At 44.6% G+C, this 20237-nt stretch overlaps 1 protein-coding gene across 2 annotated transcripts in view; it reads right to left on the bottom strand.

Annotated features, from left to right (window-relative positions):
- The window catches only part of ERBB2 (erb-b2 receptor tyrosine kinase 2), a 64127-nt gene that overhangs the window by 27367 nt on the left and 16523 nt on the right, over nucleotides 1–20237 (bottom strand). Inside the window, exon 1 of one of the 2 annotated variants that reach the window (XM_069952275.1) lies at nucleotides 6062–6129. The exons of the other annotated variant lie outside the window; for it this stretch is intronic. The gene's annotated coding sequence lies outside the window, so the exon portion shown is untranslated. Of the gene's footprint in view, nucleotides 1–6061; nucleotides 6130–20237 lie in introns of those variants that run through there. 2 annotated transcript variants of the gene reach the window in all.

The following is a 20237-nucleotide window of genomic DNA, read 5'->3' as shown; positions in this document are numbered from 1 at the left end:
AGGGTCAGAATTTGGCGTCAACAACATGAAAGCATGGATCCATCCTGCCTTGTATCAACGGTTCAGGCTGGTGGTGGTGGTGTCATGGTGTGGGGAATATTTTCTTGGCACTCTTTGGGCCCCTTGGTTGAGCATCGTTGCAACGCCACAGCCTACCTGAGTATTGTTGCTGACCATGTCCATCCCTTTATGACCACAATGTACCCAACATCTGATGGCTACTTTCAGCAGGATAATGCGCCATGTCATAAAGCTAGAATCATCTCAGACTGGTTTCTTGAACATGACAATGAGTTCACTGTACTCAAATGGCCTCCACAGTCACCAGATCTCAATCCAATAGAGCATCTTTGGGATGTGGTGGAACGGGAAATTCGCATCATGGATGTGCAGCCGACAAATCTGCGGCAACTGTGTGATGCCATCATGTCAATATGGACCAAAATCTCTGAGGAATGCTTCCAGCACCTTGTTGTATCTATGCCACCAAGAATTGAGGCAGTTCTGAAGGCAAAAGGGGGTCCAACCCGTTACTAGCATGGTGTACCTAATAAAGTGGCCAGTGAGTGTACATTTGCATCCTTTTAGACGTCAGTATAAATCACACAAAGTTACACGACCTTCTTATGACAGAATCTATCCTTGACCTTAAATGCATTCCTAGGTCTCACATCAGATCACATATAGTCATGATGTTATATGTATAATATATCATCCATCTCTGACACAAGGTTACACATGAGTTTGTATGTAAATGACGTGTCAATATGTTGACCAGATATGGAAAGGATTTCTGTGGTTTCCGGAAGGGGTTAATCCGATCTGTCTTCTTCTTCCATGTATCAGCTCGTGTCCAGCACGCTGTCAGGAAACTCTGCGGCTTTATCCCGGAAATATCTTTAGTGACCTATATGACATCTGTTTCACTGCGTCCCCAACAACTTCCGTCTGGCTTCCTGTATTACTGCCAAGTCACCAGCATAATGTTTCTCTAGGGATCTTGGACCCTCTTCACTGCAAACCTGAATGGCCACTATCTGTGCCAGAAAACAAAAAGTTTATAGAACTGATCTCAGAGACTTATCCAGAACTGGATGAACAACAAACATGAGCCAGATGGACTGAAAGCGAGAAATCTCTTAGGACTGGCTGTAACATCATGTACTGAACACATATGTGATCCATGGTCAGGGGCAGAATCAAGTCGAAGCTAAATGTTTCCTGTTATGTTGGTATACTAAGGTTAGGTTCAAACTAAAGAATACTAGGAACGTACCCTCTAAGGGCCTTTTACGTGGGCCAATGATCAGCCAGAAGCATTGCTAGAAACGCTTATTCGGCCCTTAATTGGCCCATGGTAAAAGTAACAGTGATCAGATGAGAAGCGGGAAAAGGCCTAATCCTCAGATAATCGTATGGTTCGGATTGTGGTAAAATTTATCGTGATTGGCCACATATCTTCCTGTGTGAACAGAAGATGTGCAGCTGATAGCAAAGGGAAACTGACAGCACAGATATGCTTATATATTTGTGCTGTCACTTTCCAGATCACACATGCAATGCATACTTACCTAGTGCGCCGCATCTGGCATCCAACTCTCCAGCTCTGCCGTACTGCTCTCTCTTCAGGCCACCGCCTCCTCCGCAGTGATTGACAGCCAGAGGAGCCTATCAGAGAACAGGATGGGAGAGCTAGAGAACGGGATGAGGGTTGATACAGCAGCACACTAGGTAAGTATGCACTGCTTGAGATCTGGAAACTGACAGCACAGACATATACATACATGGATCGTTGGTGCAGCTTGGCTGCTCGATTTTTTGTGCCTTGTAAAGGCACGGTCCTGTCAATTTTTTTTTATATTTCCCAGATCCAGCCAAGAATTGTGTATTTTCCCTGTTCTAAGGAGTGTCCTTCTGTGTGTTTCTCGCAACAACTCAAGGCGCTTATCTCCTGGCACAATGAAGGATCGTACACCATGAAATGCAGAAAAGCCTGACTCTCTCCTTCTATACAGGGATGTCAATCTCAGGCCCTCCAGCTGTTGCAAAACTACAACTCCCATCATGACTGGGCAGCCAAAGCTTTAGCTGTGTGTTCTATAACATCTGCCACTGGGTGACAGAACGCCACCATGCACAATAGACTGTGAGTCTCTGCTAACATTACTATGTAAATGCCAACCTGGCCCAGAAAACAAGATGATCGGCATTCGTTTAATAAGCCTTCTCAGATCTCAATCAATTGCAGGCCAGACTGCATGAACTTTTTTTATTTTTAGGGTATAAAGCTTTTTAAAGGGATACTTCTTTTTATTCTTCTAATATAAACTGATCACAGATCATCATGCTGCTGTAATCAACTGTGATCTGTTGGATTTCACTGCAGTGCCTCCACAGGAGAAATGAAGTATTACACGGTTCTGAATGAACTCAGTTGTGATAATAATGCACATATGTGCCAGGTCCTTCAAAGCCCTTTAGCTGCTGTCAGCTATGCTCACTAGATGAAGGTCTGGAAATGGGGAGTCCCCTATAGGGAAAAGAGGCACAACATTGCCATAGAATGTGCAGGGAGGCGGCTATTGTCCTATGCTAGACTGATAATTCAGGACATTCGCACTATGCTGGGCACATGGTGCTATTAGAAAGCAGGGAGCACTATAAACTCAATTTGTCGTACATGGGTCACTGAGTTGTATGTTCCTAGGCTCAATGTGTGTGTCACACCTCCTATTTCACTTGCCTAGGGCCCTTTCAATTTTTAACCAAACTGCTTTTTCCACTTCAGAGTGAACAAACATTTAGAGGGTGCAAAACAAGATTCCTTCACCCTACGTCACTCTATTCTACAATTCTCTCACCATCCGGCTTTCATCATGCACCTAGTATCACTACTGTATGTTGTATGCTATAGAATGACTAAAAGATATAGCAACCGAGGGCTCAAATCTTGGGTGACCACTTTGCGTCTCCATGCCACCTTTAAAGGGGTACTCTGGCAGATTTTTCTTTTAAATGATTCGTAAATTATTTATATTTTCTAAAAAAAAAATCTCCAGTCTTCCAGTACTTATCAGTTGCTGTATGTCTTACAGGAAGTGATGTATTCTTTCCAGTCTGACACAGTGCTCTCTGCTGCCGCCTTTATCCATGTCAGAAACTGTCCAGAGCAGGAGAAGTTTTCTATGGGGATTTGCTACTGTTCTGGAGCATTGCGTCAGACTAGAAAGAATACACCACTTCCTGCAGGACATTCATCAGCTGATAAGTACTGGAAAGAATGAGATTTTTAATCTGTTGACTTTCTAAAACCAGTTGATTTGAAATATTTTTTTCCCTCCGACGTATTTCTTTAACTAAAGGTGTAAGTTCTGCGAGTGAGCTCTGTATAGCATGCGCCATTTTTAATGCAGGTATCTGGTTCTGTGGCCGTTAGAGTCAACCCCACTGCTAGCGCTCCACCCTTATGATTTTCCTCTTGTCTTTAACACTTATTAGAAAGACTGGCAATGCATATTCTTAGTCTAGGGCTACACTGCCGCTGATATACATTATATCATGCATAGTTGCTGTCATGTGGCTATATAAAATAGTCAAATCGTAGACAAATTGCAACCAGGTAGCAGCCACACGTGATTTACAATGCAGGCAAAGTGACTCGTAAATTGCTGCCTGCAACCAACAATCCGCAGAGCACATCAGGTTGGGGGTCAGTGGTTGCAATCACTTGATGCAGTGTCATATTGCAGTGTTGTGATCGTCATATAACACTATGTAGCCCCTGCATTATGGTCCCAGCTGGTGTTTTCCTTCTTTGCCATGATCCATTTCCATTTTCGGTACATAATGATGGATTATAAGTGCAAACCCATACGGCTATACACAATAGGAATTAACAGTCATCGAAGGGGAAATTCAATAAGCATGCAAATTCATTATAGGATTGTATTGAATTAGCAAAATGATAGTAACGTCTAAACGGGAATGTACTTTCTCCTATTGTGAGGTTGTCAGGGAGCTGGCGGCGGCATCAGGAAATTATAACATGTGTGAGCTCATGTTTATAATTCAGAGTCTGCATTTTAACCTGTCACATTATATCGGTAAAACTGGTTTACAAGTTTAAAAGGCCGAGCCACTCCCTGACTCGATGGGAGGCTTATTCACTTCCTTCTAGATGCAGCAGGCGATTGTGTGTGTGGGGAGAGAGTGCCAGCTATAGTGCCACACAGCACGGCCCAACAGTAGTAAATACGCAGGGTCCACGCCCTTGATCCACAATAACAAAAGGCCACCCTGAAGTCAACTCCATGGCATAGCCTGGCATTGCAAAACTTACAATGGGAGCACACAAGAAGGAGTGACATCAACACTAGAAAATCTGCTATCGATGACGACAATTCCACTAGACTCATAAATGCTATTGGCAACTCTTTTTGTATATACACAAAGTTACTGCATGCATACAAAAAGTACTGTATTGTGTATTATCAGAGCAAAATATACAAAACTTCCACACTTTATGTCGCTTTTATTATTATTTTAAGGAATTGCATACTGTATATAGCGATACTTTAATGTCATGTTACTATTGGAAATGGTCTCCACTGGACACATATAAGGTATATCCATTGTATATCAGAGAGAAACAATGCAGCTGGTGGTCTTTAAAGGGGTTGGCCTACTAATGGCAGGATAGCTGATGAATGTGTGATCACGGGGGTCTAACTACTGGGACGTCTATCAAACAAGAGAATAGCATTCCACAAGTGTCCCTTGTAAGCTAAAGAGTTCTTACAATGACTCCACTCCATTCACTACTATGGACCTGGCTTCAAAAACTGACTGCAATCTCCATTAGCCCTTAGCAGTGAATGGCGCTGTGGCCATGCAACTTCACTATTGCTCCATTTACAAGGGGCAATCGTGGACTTTTGTTCTCTCTTTCTCGCTTGATCTCATCATGTTCTAAGATGAAATGAAACACTGACTAAAGGTAGCTTCACACATAGCGGAATTGCAGCGGATTTCACGCTGCAAGTTCCGCATCGAAATCCGTAACGATTCCTGTTCCGTCAGTTTGTATGGATTTTCATACTCACAGCACATTTTTCATCCCGCTGAGAGTATTTGAACCCCATCCGCCTTAACCCACCTCTGCCTGGTGAATACTTTACCCGTCCGCACCCTGGCCTGCTTCTATGGCTCCCGGCTCCCTGACATCCTGCTTAGCCATTCAATGGCTGCGGTGGGACAGCACACTGATTGGCTTAGTGGGACGTCAAGGAGCTGGGAGCCACAGAAGCAGGTCGGAGTGCAGACAGGTAAAGTATTCACCGGTCCGCCGTGGGTTAAGGGGGACGGTTGTAGTGGTGCACTACTGTGCAGCGAGACCGGTCACGTGCTGTGTGACTCCACTAGTGTAGTGGATGGTCGAGAAATAGCTCAGCCAGGTGTAATGCTGTCATGACGCCAGCGCCGGTTGGGCACACAGGTATGGAGGCACACCTGCTTTTATTTTAGTGAGGCTGGCTATACCTTTTCCCCTGTGGTCAGTAACCTGCCAGGCTGTTTGGGGGTCCCTTGGGCACTTATCACGGTGGTCCAGAGTGGAGTTGTGACCCACCTGGACTATTGGTACCGCCACCTACAGACAGGGGAGATGACCCAAGGAAAGTGCAATGGCTGTGTAGGTGCTTAGACAAGAATCACAGGGTCCCGTTACAATAAATAAACTCTTCTTTACTGCAGGGATACTTGATACAGTGATACACAATAGGCTTTTGCCTTGATAACACACTTTGGACTTGTGCTCAGAGCTTAAGAGGTAGGATAGGCGTGCTGGCTTGGTTGCGTGTTGAGAAGTAGAGTAAGTTCAGAGGAGTAGAGAGGAGGATGTCGAGAGAGAGTCCCAATAGTCCCAAGTAGAATAAGTAGAATACTTGAGAGTAGAGAGAATACTTGTGCCCGTGTTTTGACTCCTTGGTCTTTGCACCACTTATTGCCCACGAGTGTTGGGCGACCTGTCCTAGAGGGTGACACAAGCCCCAGACCTTGTTACCTGGGATGAGCAGAGTGGTCAGAATTTTCCGGTTAAACCCGTGCTGTGAGATAGAGTACGTAGGCTTCTAGTAACTTTGCTCTATCCGGATCAGTTCCTGTTTCTTCAGGATACTGTCCTGCACCTTTAGACTTGTTCTGGGCTGGGATGGGATGATCCCTGACTTGTCCTCTCTTAGAGTACTTAGCACTGCATAGTGTGTGAAAGTGCTGCCTTCAAGAAAAGAGTGTTCTTGTGTCCCGTGTGTGCGTCCACTACCACACATCAGACCACACTGGACTTTTCCTCTAACAGGGGACCTGGCATAAGCCAGGGTCCAACTTGACTGCTGTAGGGACCGTTCTGGCTTGTGTCCTTTCTCTACAGAAACCAGAGTAAGACTCACTAAGTGGGGCTACACTTCCTCTCCCCTTGTGACAACTTCCTACAGCATATGAAAGAGCTCACATTGGTGCACAAATCACAGAAACAATAACAGTTTACTTACCTACAGCTGTGCAATATACATACACTATACATACTAGCGACATCTAGTAGTAAAACTTAGGTACTACTTCATTTCCACTACTAGTTTGAAGTACAGGCTTTTGCGAGGGGTGCAAAGACAAGTAACACCGGTGGTGGGACACGGCACGGAATTTACATACTCGCATCAGGATGAAAAATACAAACTGACAGTACTAGCAATCGCAGCGGATTTTGTTGTGGAACTCGCAGTGCGAAATCTGTTGGGGGGGGGGGTCAGAGAGCTGCAGTACTTGCTCGGTAATGATTCCCTGACGAGAATCTCTGCTATATACCACTATAGGGGCATACATTATCCATAGGATCTAGGGATGGTCCGAACCCTCCGAGGTTCGGGTTCGTACAAACCGGAACGCTCGGCATCAGATTCCCGCTGTCTGCCCGCTCTGCGAAGCGGGCGGATCCAGCGGGAGGACCGCCTGCAAAACTGGTATACAGCCATAGCCATAGGCTGTATCCCAGTTTTCCAGGCGGTCCCCCCACTGTATACACCCGCTCCACGGAGCGGGCAGACAGCGGGATCTGAACCTCGGAGGGTTCGGACCATCCCTAGATCCTATGGATAATGTATGCCCCTATAGTGGTATATAGCAGAGATTCTCGTCAGAGGTAGATATCTTCCTTGTGTATACTGCCAGGCTGTAACACTGCGGGCACTGAGCTTTAGGTGGGACGGCATCATTGTAAGTATTAGACAATACTATAGTTCCTTTGAAAACATTACAGATCAGGAATGGCCGTCTGACCTCCACTACAGTCTCCCACTGGGATTCATAACCTTCCCACACCCTCTTGGGGAGTTTAAGCCCCTCCAGGCATTGAGTACATGTAAGTAGGAGTAGGGGGGCTTAATGCAGCTGCTTCCAGCAGACATTTCCTGCATGTCTGTGGAGTGGTCTCCTAGCAACGGCCTCCTGAGATCAGGCCTACGCAGTATGGCTGAAAGGACAGGCCTGGCTGCATTCAGTCCGCAGTCTGTGCACAATCTACCTAGGTCATATTCACTGCATATAAGGGGACCTAAGGGGGTCTCATATATTCTACGGATAATAAATAATTGTGGTTATGTTATAAAATGGTCATTTAGTACTACAACGCCATAGTTAAGCTAGGTTTTCACTGCGTTTGTGCTGTCTGTTCATTTTTAAAAAAAAATTCCTCCATAAAATGGATTCATTAAACAGACAGCAAATACACAGTGTGAACCTAGCCTTACTAGTTAGCAATGGCGTTGTAAGAGTGTCCATTGTGGTTTCGATTAAAGAGGAACACCAGCTGTAAAAAATTATTTCAAATAAACTTGTGTAAGAAAGCTATACAGACTTGTAATTTACTTCTATTTTAAAATCTCCAGTTTTCCAGAACTTATCAGCTGCTGGATGCCCTTCAGGAAGTTCTGTCTTCTTTCCCGTTTGACACATTGCTTTCTGCTGCCACCTTTGTCTATGTCCAGAGCAGTAGCAAATCCCAATTAGAAAAACCTCTCCTGCTTCGGACAGTTACTGTCACGGACAGAGGTTGCAGCAGAGAGCAATGTGTCAAACTGGAAAGAATACCTCACTTCCTGCAGGACATACCACAACTAATAAGTACTGGAAGAGTGGAGATTTTTAAATAAAAGTAAATTACAAATCTGTATAACTTTCTAACACCATTAAAATAGGCCATGAAATCCATGGTGGTGTGCATAGGCCCATAGACCTGAATAGGTATATGTACTGTCTGCATAACTTTTCTATTGGAATACCTATGTATTCCAATATACTACTGGATGTTAGCGAAAAACTATGGAATTGATCATCCAATTGCTGATATGGGAGGCCGAATGCCATAGTAATCATCTTCCCACTAGTAATGGAGCTGGCATGGCCAGCATCATCACTTTGTCAAACGTCTATGGCACTAGGAGATATGCCAGCAAACCAGTGCAAAAGTCCAAGTGATGAAATGAACAACATGGTTACGGTGTAACAATCCCAGATGGTGATCTTTGAGCTGCAAAATATGGGTGAGAATGAACTGAATACCTTGTGTGAAATTTTTCAGGAGGATGGGACCCCCGACATAAAGGGGTCCCATATCCAGATAATGCTGTATGGAGGCAACCCCTTTTTCATGGCATACACGACAGCTGCTGCACAACATCTTTTTCAGAAGAATGAATCACTCAATAATTAATATGGAACACCATCATATGTTGCATATATAGGGTCTGCAGTAGCAGATGGGGAACACAACAAATTAAAGGGATTATCCTAAAATTGCAAACTATTGCCCTATCCACAGCTTTTGGAGGTCTGACTGTTGGGACGACCACCGATCATGAGAATAGAGGTTAACAGAGAAAGCAGCACGCAAGCTAAAGGCCCTATTACACAAAGCGATTATCTGCAGTATTTGGCGATATTTGGCAGTATTTCGTAATAAAAGCCGATTGTTGCATGATGTCGGCTAATTGTTGTCTTTTAGGGTGCGTTTACATCTACAGGATCCGCAGCAGATCCGCAGCAGATTTGATGGTGTTGAAAGATGAAAGACAAAGATAGCAACGATCTGCTGCCGTCAATCCTTGTAATAGCCCCTCCCGCAGTACCCCCCCTTCCCCCCACCCTTTGTCGGTGGTGGTCCCAGATGTCACACTGTCTAGCTACTTATGCCCTATTCTGTTGATCGGGGATAACTTTAAAAGTGTTGGATAACTCCTTTAAGACACATAAGCTTTGGAACACCCTTTCTTTAAACTGATACTGTCAAATCCCCCCCCCCCCCCCTTACTTTCTCTTTATTTCATTGGTGAACGCGGAGTGGGCCCAACTTTCGCGAAGCCCTGCCTAGTTGACACTGTTCACAAATGAAATTAAGCGATTTCAGAGCTGAAAGAAGTCCCAGAAACAATTTTTTACAGGTATATATAAAATGTGCATCATCTAAGCTTATGTATGGTGCAGAGAGTCATACATAGAGCAAGGGGGGGGGGGGGGATGGGTGACAGCTCACAAATTTTTCCCCTATCCACTGCTGGGACAATCTGCAATAAGACAGCAAAGCACATTAATGTATAATCTTTAAGTTCTGATTAGAGATGAGCGCAAAACGAGCATGCTCGGGTCCAACTGAATACCGGTAGCTGAAGAAGTTGGATACAGCCCTTGGGAGTCTGGGAAAACATGGATACAGCCTATGGCCTATTACTATATTCATGTTTTCCAGGCAATCTTAAAGCTGCATCGAACTTTTTCAGCCACTAGTAATCAAATGCCGAACAACTGGACCCAAGCATGCTCAAGTGCTCATATCTAGTTCACTTTCGGTCTCACCTGAGATATAAGGACGTGTAACACTGTAGTGGTAGAACACACCTGCCTGTCCTAAATGGGAAAATAGCTGCACATGACCTTTACTATACACTATGACAGAACTAACCATTTGTCTTAGAACATACACACCACAAGAAGACAATGGAATCTCACAAATGGCACTTTCTCATGTTTTTCCACCATTGATGTGCGGTAAAAACAAGTGTCACGGAGTCAATGAAAGGTTGGTTAACTGGTCGGAATGTAACCTAAGCTGTGTACATGCGAGTTCTGCTCTGAATAACTGGAATGCAGTCTAACCTATAGACCTAAAGATCGTCAACAATCGTAAAAGTGATATGGAGCCATAGACTTATATAGAAGTTACTTACTTTATGGTATTGTGTGTGGTATTGCAGCTCGGCCACATTCATATCAATAGAGCTGAGCTGCAATACCAGAAACAACCCATAGACTGGTGCGGTGCTGTTTCTGGAAGAAAATAGCCATGATTTTTACTTCATATGATATACGGTATGTCTAGATGACAGCAAAATGGTGGAGTTTACTATTACTAGCACCATTCTGCAAACCGGAACATTCAGCATTTGCTTCCCCGCACCTGCAGAAATTGGATGCAGCCCTAGGGCTGCCAGGAAAACATGGATATAGTTTATGGGTTACGGTTGTATACAGGTTTTTTAGGACCCCCAAGGACTGCATCCAATTTCAGGAGCCACATGGAATAAAATGCCTAACGTTCGTGTTTGCCAAACCCGAACAGTTTGATAGGTCCACTCAACACTATTACACAAGATGATTTGACTAAGGGTCCTATTAAATGGGCCCATGGCAGCCTTATTAATAATGTAAACGAGCGATCTAGCTGAACCCATTACATGGCTCTATGATCGTTTAGCAAGAGCTGCACAGACATCATTAGCAATGTCCATGCAGCCTTTGCTCTAACTGCTATACATTACCTCTCCATGTTCCTGGTCTTCTGCCCTGGGCTTTCACTCCCGATGCTGCGGCTGCAGTTTCAGAGCACCCTGTCTGAGCTGACCTGCTGCTCAGCCAACCACTGGCCAGGACCACCACGCACCTGTCTGAGCTGACAGGCCGCCCTGAAGCTGCAGCCACGGCTGGAAATGAAAGCAGAGGGCAGGAGAAGACTGGGAGAGTGGAGAGGTAATGTATGGCAATTTATTCAATCGCCAACCGTCGGCTGCACATCGCTATAACAGGTATCATTGAATGGTTGGCGGCCAATGCTTCTAGGTCCGGATCTCAAGACACGATCAGCTGATAATCACTGTCATTGGCTCATCATTGTCTCTTTTACACAGAGCGATAATCAGCCGAATCAGCCTGTTTAAGCCAATTATAGCATGTGTAATACGGTCCTAAGTTTCAAGGTGTATGACTGACTTCCGGGCATATTTCACAGGCCTTTTCAGCCAATAATCACCCATGTAATAGGGCCCTTAGGGTATGTCCACATATAGGCAGAATAGCTCCGCCACAAAATACCGCCTGCCTCAGTGTCTATGGGATGGCTTGGGCACCTCCGCTCCCTGCTCAAAGAATTGTCATGTCAATTCCGCCTATATTACTAGGATTTACATTTATGGGAATGTGCAACTGACAATGATGGTAGTAAAAGGCTACTCAAACATTTTCAAAACATCAGCAGAAACCAAGTAAGGTTCCAATAACAGATGACTTGGACATTTGTTACAAACATTAGATAGTCCTGAAGCCCTGCACATCACCTCTAGATGATACGCTTACCACAAGTGACTTTAGACTATGAATTCTCATAGCAGAGGACAGTCGACATTACTGTATGGTCAGCTTTCTCCACAGAGAGTCTATGACTAATTCCGCAACAGTCTAGAACCAGCTGTTTCACTCATTACAGACTCAGATGAAGCCAATGAATCATAACCACACAACATTCCCTTTGAAGTAGTATGAAACTTGCACATCACACAGTCTCTATTAAAATGACAGATGAATAGGAACTCAATTGGAGTCTTGATAACCTCTGACCTGGGCACCACGTGATCAGGGGAGTTGGCAACAGGCTGGCAAAGTCTTCATCCAAACTTCAAAAGAATATGGGTAGTTTAGGGCGCTGACATGACCCCATTGGCTTTCGTGGCTCAATATCAGGATTACTATTCACAAATTTACAGTACTGGTCTGGCAATTGGATAAAATATTACTATCTTCCTTTAAAATCCAGTTTACATCTTTATTGGAAGCTCCGTCTGTAGCTTCTATTGAAGATTCCAAAATATCTGATAGGAAGATCAGCACAGCAGGGCAGCATCTTTCAAAACAACAGAAACCACAATGGACATTATAAGTCAATAGGGTGTGCCATGCTCCACTGGTGTCTGCCGTGTAAGGCATTCAGTGTATGAGGAACAGAAAAATGGAATTGACGATACAGGTGTGAAAATGTTCTCTATGAATACAGATGGTCAAATCAATCAAATATGTTTGAAATTTCCTAATAAATTCTGAATTGCCTGAATCCCAATTCTGTGGGTAAATTGTGTGGGCACAGGGTACCAGAGAAAGTATGTACAGGAGCAGGGACACTGAGTGGTGATGCATCAGTATACTTTGTCACCCAAAGTACACGAGCAGGGACACAGAGTGGTCAGAGTACAGGAGCAGGGGCACTAAGTGATCAGAGTACAGGAGCGGGGACACTGAGTGTTGAGAGTACAGGAGCAGGGACACTGAGGGGTCAGAGTACAGGAGCAGGGACACTGAGTGGTCAGAGTACAGGAGCAGGGACCGTGAGTGGTCAGAGTACAGGAGCAGGGACACTGATTGGTCAGAATACAGGGGCAGGGACCCTGAGTGGTCAGAGTACAGGAGCAGGGACACTGAGTGGTCAGAGTACAGGAGCAGGGGCACTGAGTGATCAGAGTACAGGAGCAGGGACACTGAGGGGTCAGAGTACAGGAGCAGGGACACTGAGTGGTCAGAGTACAGGAGCAGGGACCGTGAGTGGTCAGAGTACAGGAGCAGGGACACTGATTGGTCAGAATACAGGGGCAGGGACCCTGAGTGGTCAGAGTATAGGAGCAGGGACACTGAGTGGTCAGAGTACAGGAGCAGGGACACTGAGGGGTCAGAGTACAGGAGCAGGGACACTGAGTGGTCAGAGTACAGGAGCAGGGACCGTGAGTGGTCAGAGTACAGGAGCAGGGACACTGATTGGTCAGAATACAGGGGCAGGGACCCTGAGTGGTCAGAGTATAGGAGCAGGGACACTGAGTGGTCAGAGTACAGGAGAAGGGAAACTGATTGGTCAGAGTACAGGAGCAGGGACCCTGAGTGGTCAGAGTACAGGAGCAGGGACCCTGAGTGGTAAAAGTACAGGAGCAGGAACACTGATTGGTCAGAGTACAAGACCAGGGACACTGATTGGTCAGAGTACAGGAGCAGGGACCCTGAGTGGTCAGAGTACAGGAGCAGAAACACTGAGTTGTTAGAGTACAGGTGCAGGGACACTGATTGGTCAGAGAACAGGACCAGGGACACTGATGGGCCAGAGTACAGGACCAGGGACCCTGAGTGGTCAGAGTACGGGAGCAGGGACAGTGAGTGGTCAGAGTACAGGAGCAGGAACACTGAGTGGTTAAAGTACAGGAGCAGGGACAATGAGTGGTCAGAGTACAGGAGCAGGGACTTTGGTTTTAGACAGGCGTCCCTGCTTCTCTATGTACTTTTGAATTCAAATCCAGTTTAGCAACTAGGACATGAAGCAAATTTTGGAAGAATCAATGTTCTCTACCCATAAACACCATTCCCACGACCAGACCACCATCCTGTGCAGGGGTCAAATTTGGCAAATTTCACTAACATCAAAAAACTTTGTCTTCGTCTCCTTTAACCTCTTTAAAGTCAACATCAGAGGTCAAATGTCACACCTATCATTACATACTCAAATTAACCTTAGGCCTTGTGAGATTGCGGAGACTTTACTCACAAAGGGACCCAGTTTTTCTGTTGTAATAGACGTTAATCATTTTTTTTTTCCTTGTAAACCCATTTAGATGGCAGTATAACACCGAAAGCAGAGGAAGTAGGATTTCACAATGAAAATCTGTTTTCACCTTCAGTTTTCAAATCTAGGATTTTTCTTAAAGCCGCCTATTTAAATTGCGATTCCAACTTTTCAAGCCTGACGGAACTACACAGGCGGCGTGTAGACTCCGATTACTTCATAAATCCTTTTTCCATTCCGCATGCAGGGTCCGGGACTTTCATCCTGACACTCAGATAACAGGACAGGAGATATTTCAGGCTCAGTGATATTTTGCCTTTCTCTTCACATTTGTGTTTGAGGCTACTATCGGAGCCTCTATAACATATTCTGTTAGTTTGAGGCTAGGGATCACACTCTTTATGGCAGTTTTTTGAGTTATACATAGGAGTGGATGCAAATGAGAAGCTATTTGGTGAGAGGAGGATACATTTGGTGTATGGCACGGAAAGGGGGCGAACCTGCCCCTTTTCCATGGCATACGGCTGAGGCGCATTTAGAAAAATCTCCTCCACAGAGGTCAGGCAGCGAAATTCCCATATAAAGTATATGGGGCTCTTTCGACACTCCACCAACATGATGTTAGTGGAGAGTCAAAAGGACCCCATGTGTTTTATACTGATGGCCAAAAAAGCTACAAAGTAGGACCAGAAATCAAAGTGGGAAGATGCCCAAATGCAATGCAAAAAAAGTTTAAATTCTATGAACATTGCTTCAAAGTGACTGCAGAAACACGTTTCACCATTACCATCTATCACAAAACCTTGTGGGCACCATCTATAGTATATAAAGCCGAGTGCCAGCTCCCAGGCTCAAAAAACATACATGACTACAAAAAAAGAGAGGAAAAAGCCGTTATAGAAGGGCTGCACCTCGATATTGTATACAAAAGTATCAAAACCTTTATTAATTAGTATACAACTAATACATATAAGACGTCTAAAAACACTTAAAGGAGAAGTCCGGGAACATTTTTTATTAAATAAGTGTATATTGGTAATTTGTATAACTTTTGGGGGCCAATACAATACTTTAATAAAAAAAAGTCCCAGACTTCTCCTTTAAAACCACAAAATGTCAATCCCAATGACCCCTGATGAAGTCTTCTGGACAGAACGCGTGGGGACTCTAGCTCTATCCACTCTCTGAGAGCAGTACCCCTTGATTTTTGTTCTTTGCACACGTTGCAAGTTATTTTTCTAGGTTTATCACTTGTTGCTTTATATGCTTTATCCTTTACACTGCACTTTATGATATGTTACACATACAAGTCTTATTAAAGTGTTGAACATTGTAGTGGTACTATACCATACATTTGTTATACCTAGGGTGTTTACTGCTCTCTTATGTAGTAGGGTGCTTAGTTCACACCACACCTTATATGGTTTGGTGTTTGATTGTCATTTTGTGGTTTTAAGTGTTTTTACATGTCTTATATGTATCGGTTGTGTACTAATTAATAAAGGTTTTAATAATTTTGTATAAAATTTCGAGGTGCAGCCCTTCTATCCCGGCTTTTTTCTTATTTTTAGTCACCAGTAGTATCTCCCAACATCGCTCCAAATGGGAGATATAGCTACGTTTATAACTGGAGCTACTACAGGTCATGTGCAGACCATAGAAAGAAGTCATATATACAGAGGTGTCTCTTCTGATCCTCCCATACATGTGAAGCTCAACCAAACATTTATTTTTCCAGTGGGGAGTGAGGGTAAGCCAAGGCCAGACTCCTCTAGCAGTGACCTTTTTCCCCCGACAACAAGAAAATTTGGGCGTCTTAAATTTTAACAGTGTATTCCATCTCTCCCCCACCCCCCATATTATTTGTCATGGGAAAGTCACTTGGTTTGTCCAGCATTATTTTGCTACTGCCAGGCTCCAGAGCTGTCCATCAATGTCAGTGACCTAGGAACACTGTAGCCCCTTTATGTTGCCGATCAGTGAGGACATAGAAGTCAGACCCTTAGAAATCAAATACTGATGAATTATGCTAGGTATTAGAATGGTATCAGGATGCCCCTTGAATTTCAATTGACACCTCAAGGTCTTCAAGGTTTGGGTACATACAAAGAGGACGGGAGCAGGGAGAAAACTATCCGACCATAATATAACCCTAATGTCAGACAAAATACATTCATATCTAAATGTATTCTATGTAGGAATTCCTTCTCGGACGCCCAGTACAATGACGGGATTAATGTCACACACAATCCATGATACAGAAAAAAATAATAAAAAAATGGAAATGGTAGCAGCGTACATTCCACAGAATTAATTTCAGATCCAGAAGGCATTGCTAGCTTCCCCTCTGCATATTTCTACTACTACAAATTGTGGTGAGGAGGTTGTTGGGGGGGGATCTGGGACTGGAAGAAAGAGATGGGAGGGACGGGAGCACACAATGGCAGCCTTGTACCACAGGAGGAGAGGGCAAGGGCTCTTCTCACCCCTTCAGTGCAGACTGCATTGCAAATACTCTAGGCTGTATTTCTTACTATGTCCGATATGTATAATATTGCAGAATTATCCAGAGAAATAGTCAGTGAGGTGCAATTGTTGGATAAGAGGGGGAGTCAGTCTCCCTTATCTCTGAATGTCTATTGTACAGGCCATCGCCGATAACAGTTTTGTTGTGCTGCTACCGAGTGTGAACTCAAGCAAAGTTTATGTACATTATAAACCAGAATAGCATTCACCCAAGGTAAACATACTAGCCCTGTATAAAAGTGGCTGCAAATTGGATACTTTGGCCCGGGCCGTGGCAAAGTGGCTTGGTGAAATCCCCTTTGGCACCCAGGATACATGCCCTCCCCCCCCCCCCCCAAATCTGGTTCCAGTTATCTGGAATAAAAGTTGGTGCTAAGCTTTAAAGGGGTACTCCAGCAAAAAAAAATCTTTCAAATTAACTGGTGTCTTAAAGTGGCAGAGATTTGCACTTTACTTCTATTAACAAATCTCAAGTCTTCCAGTACTTATCAGCTGCTGTATGTCATAGACATAGATATGTAGGGCATACAGCAGCTGATAAGTACTGGAAGACTTGAGTTTTTTTAATAGAAGTAAATTACAAATATCTGCCACTTACGGATGCCAGTTGATTTGAAAGATTTTTTTCCCCGCTAGAGTTGCCCTTTAATACTACATATACTGTATATTAGTGTAGGGTTTTACATTATTGGTCAATGCAATGGGGTTTTTCTTCTCTGTTGCTTCTGCTGACACTTGTTGACCTGTCCATGTATCTACACACACTAATTACCAGAGATTATGTTCGTCTGGACCCGAGCATGCATTATTTGATTCCCTTACGTCCCATTGGCATCACAACATATGGGGTAAATTCGCCCCTGCGAGCCCCTGGGACGAAGGAATATTTAATGAAAAAATAACAATTAAATTTTAATCCCCTCCTCCATGAGGTATAAATAGGCTCCACCTCCCCCTAGACCTCAGTCTTTTTTTACTTCGTTGCTGTTAGCCCTAGGGGACTTTGTCCCTCCTCCATTTTTATGCTTTGTTAACCTGTTGCATTCAGGTTTTCTCTCCAGGTAATGATTGCTGGGATGCCGCTGGAGCCGATGTCCAGGTAGTATCCTGATATTTGCTTCTGCAGGTCTTAGCTTTTAAGTTTTTCTTACCTAGTGCGTCTTGGAACGCACTCTGCGTGTCACCCGAGCGGCTGGCTTTTCTTCCATTTGCATTCGACTGTGGAACGCATTGGCGCTGCGTGCGTCTCAGCACTGCGGCATCAGCGCCATGTCACTTCCAGCGGCCATGCCCCGCCATGCCAGGGTGACGCCCGCCCGACCCCCCGGTGGAGCACCATATGCTTACCCCTTCCCCGAAGTCCCGGTCCTGGACCCGATCCCACCGCCGCGATATGGCCGGCTCCAGTCATTCTCTATGGGCGTCGGACTCATGTTTGATGAACGCGCACGGCTTCCGACGGCGATGTCGCGGCGGTGAGAGCGGCTCCAGGACCGGGACTTCGGGGAAGGGGTAAGTATATGGTGTCGGGCGGGTGTCACCCGGCACAGCGGGTGACAGGTTTCCTTTAAGGCTGTCTGGGAAATATGGATAAAGCCATAGGCCATAGCCTGTATCCTTCTCTTCCAGGACTTCCAGGACATCCAACTTCTGCAGCCACAAGTAATCAAATGCCGCACACTTGGGTCCAGATGAACCGAGCACATCTCTGATAATTATTTGTTTCATCTACTTGTAAACAGTAATAGGAACCATCATGCGTTTTCTTTTCTATGTTGGACAATTGGGATGAAGTTCTTGTTACTTCCAAAGCTGACACTATAATATCCCCCTCCCTTTTGCTTCAGACATCAGAATCTGGTTGGCAAACTTGAATGGATGGCAATATGCCACACAGTGTCTGAGCAAGTGGCTGCCCTGGGGACATGGCAAAGTGTACTGCCAATTACACAGACCACCACTAGCATTTGGGTTATTAACTCCAACCATTGCTATAGAGACGGAGAAACGTTATCTGCGGGGAGAAAAACCCCAAAAATACAGAAAAGTGAAAGCCTAGCGACTTGTGACTCTACAAAGAGAGTGTGTCCAGCTCTAATAGATATGCCATTTGGCAGAGGGAGTCAGTAATAACGGTAAACACAGATGCAGATTACTAAGGATTAAAGGGGTATTCCCGTCATATTATCCTCTTCAGATGGGAATGTCCCTTTAATTTAAATTTAAAAGGAATCTGTCAGCTCCCAGACCGGACCCCAGGTGCTGACTGTGTAGTATAGGTGTCGCACTCTAACCAAGTGTCAAAGAGGAGTAATGGCTTGGTGTTTAGGCCACACCTCGAGCGTGCCTCACCATTACTTCCTCCCACTGGCCTGCCCCCTGCTCCCTGTTGTTGTCATGTTGTTGCGCGCATGTGCCGTTGAGGCAAGAGTTGCATAAGCCGATTTTCCAGTTCACGCCTGCAACAACAATACCCTTGGTGGCGCACTCCTGGGAACACTGGAGGGCGGAAGAACAAAGCCCTTGGTTGGAATGTTCAATGTGCGTGCGACGCTCTTCTGCCAACAGCGCATGCGTGCAACAACCTGCGTGCAAAACAGCAGAGAGTGCAAAACAGCAGAGACCGCGGTTTCAGACTGGAAGAATACACCACTTCCTGCAGGACATACAGCAGCTGATAGATACTTGAAGACTTGAGATTTTCAAATAGAAGTAGTTTACAAATCTGTGTAACTTTCTGACACCACTTGATTTGAAGAAAAAAAAAAGAAAATAAAATGGACTACCCCTTTAATTTATTTTATTTAATTTACTATATACGTTCACACTGAGCAAAATCAGCGGAATTCGACATATCAACTCTTTCCACGGAGAGCGGCGGGAGCGAGACTGTGGGACACTGAGGCAGGCAGGATTCCGCGACGGAGAGCTCTGCCATGAAATTCGGCCACCTTATGGTAATATATATATATATATATATAATAGTAATATAAACTGTATAAGACAATGTGTCATGGCAAAGTGCACGATCCCTGTATAGTGGCTTATAAGGCCCCTTTGGATCTATATAACCGTCTTGCCACCCTTGTGTGTTCATGTATGCCACACATGACTGTACAGTAAGAGGCCCACAGCAAGGTCCACGCATCATGGATCTGTAATACTGCAATGTTCATGAGGTCATAGACATCAAAATAAGCACAAAAGGAGAACTCTGAGAGCCTTGTAATGAACCGGTGAGATTGGCAGACATGCTGCCATACACACAGACTCTACCATGTGTACAGTGGATTGTTTTGGGATAAGGTAATCAATCTCTGCCCTTTTACTCTTGCCATTATTGTTACCGATGGTATCTGGTTAATAGCTAACTGCAGTCTCACCTTGTACTAAGCGCGTAGTTGAGCGCGGGAAAGCAGAAATAGGTACCTACCATTAAAGTGCCACTAACCAGATCTATACAGAACCCATACAATGCCCCAATGCCTCACTGAACGGTTGCATGGTACTGTGACGGTGGCACTTTGACAAGGAACTGCTATGAGGAACTGAGACACTTTTCTGCAAGAATCTGTTCACATCTTGTTATGAGAACACGTTCAGTTCAGTATGTGCTGGGAAAGCTCCTGGCGCATATACTGAACATACCAACAGTTCTCCATGCATAAGACAATATATCACCCATAGCATACATACTGATACATTAGCATAACATTGTATTCATAGAAAAGTGTAGCCTTTTGGGTAACTAGAGAATGGCAATACTATGTCAGTACTTTACTAGCACTGGTATTGC

Source organism: Dendropsophus ebraccatus, chromosome 14, assembly GCF_027789765.1.
Source record: "Dendropsophus ebraccatus isolate aDenEbr1 chromosome 14, aDenEbr1.pat, whole genome shotgun sequence".
Taxonomy (NCBI): Eukaryota; Metazoa; Chordata; class Amphibia; order Anura; family Hylidae; genus Dendropsophus; species Dendropsophus ebraccatus.
The sequence above is the reverse complement of the archived record's forward strand: the minus strand, read 5'-3'. Positions and strand labels throughout refer to the sequence as shown.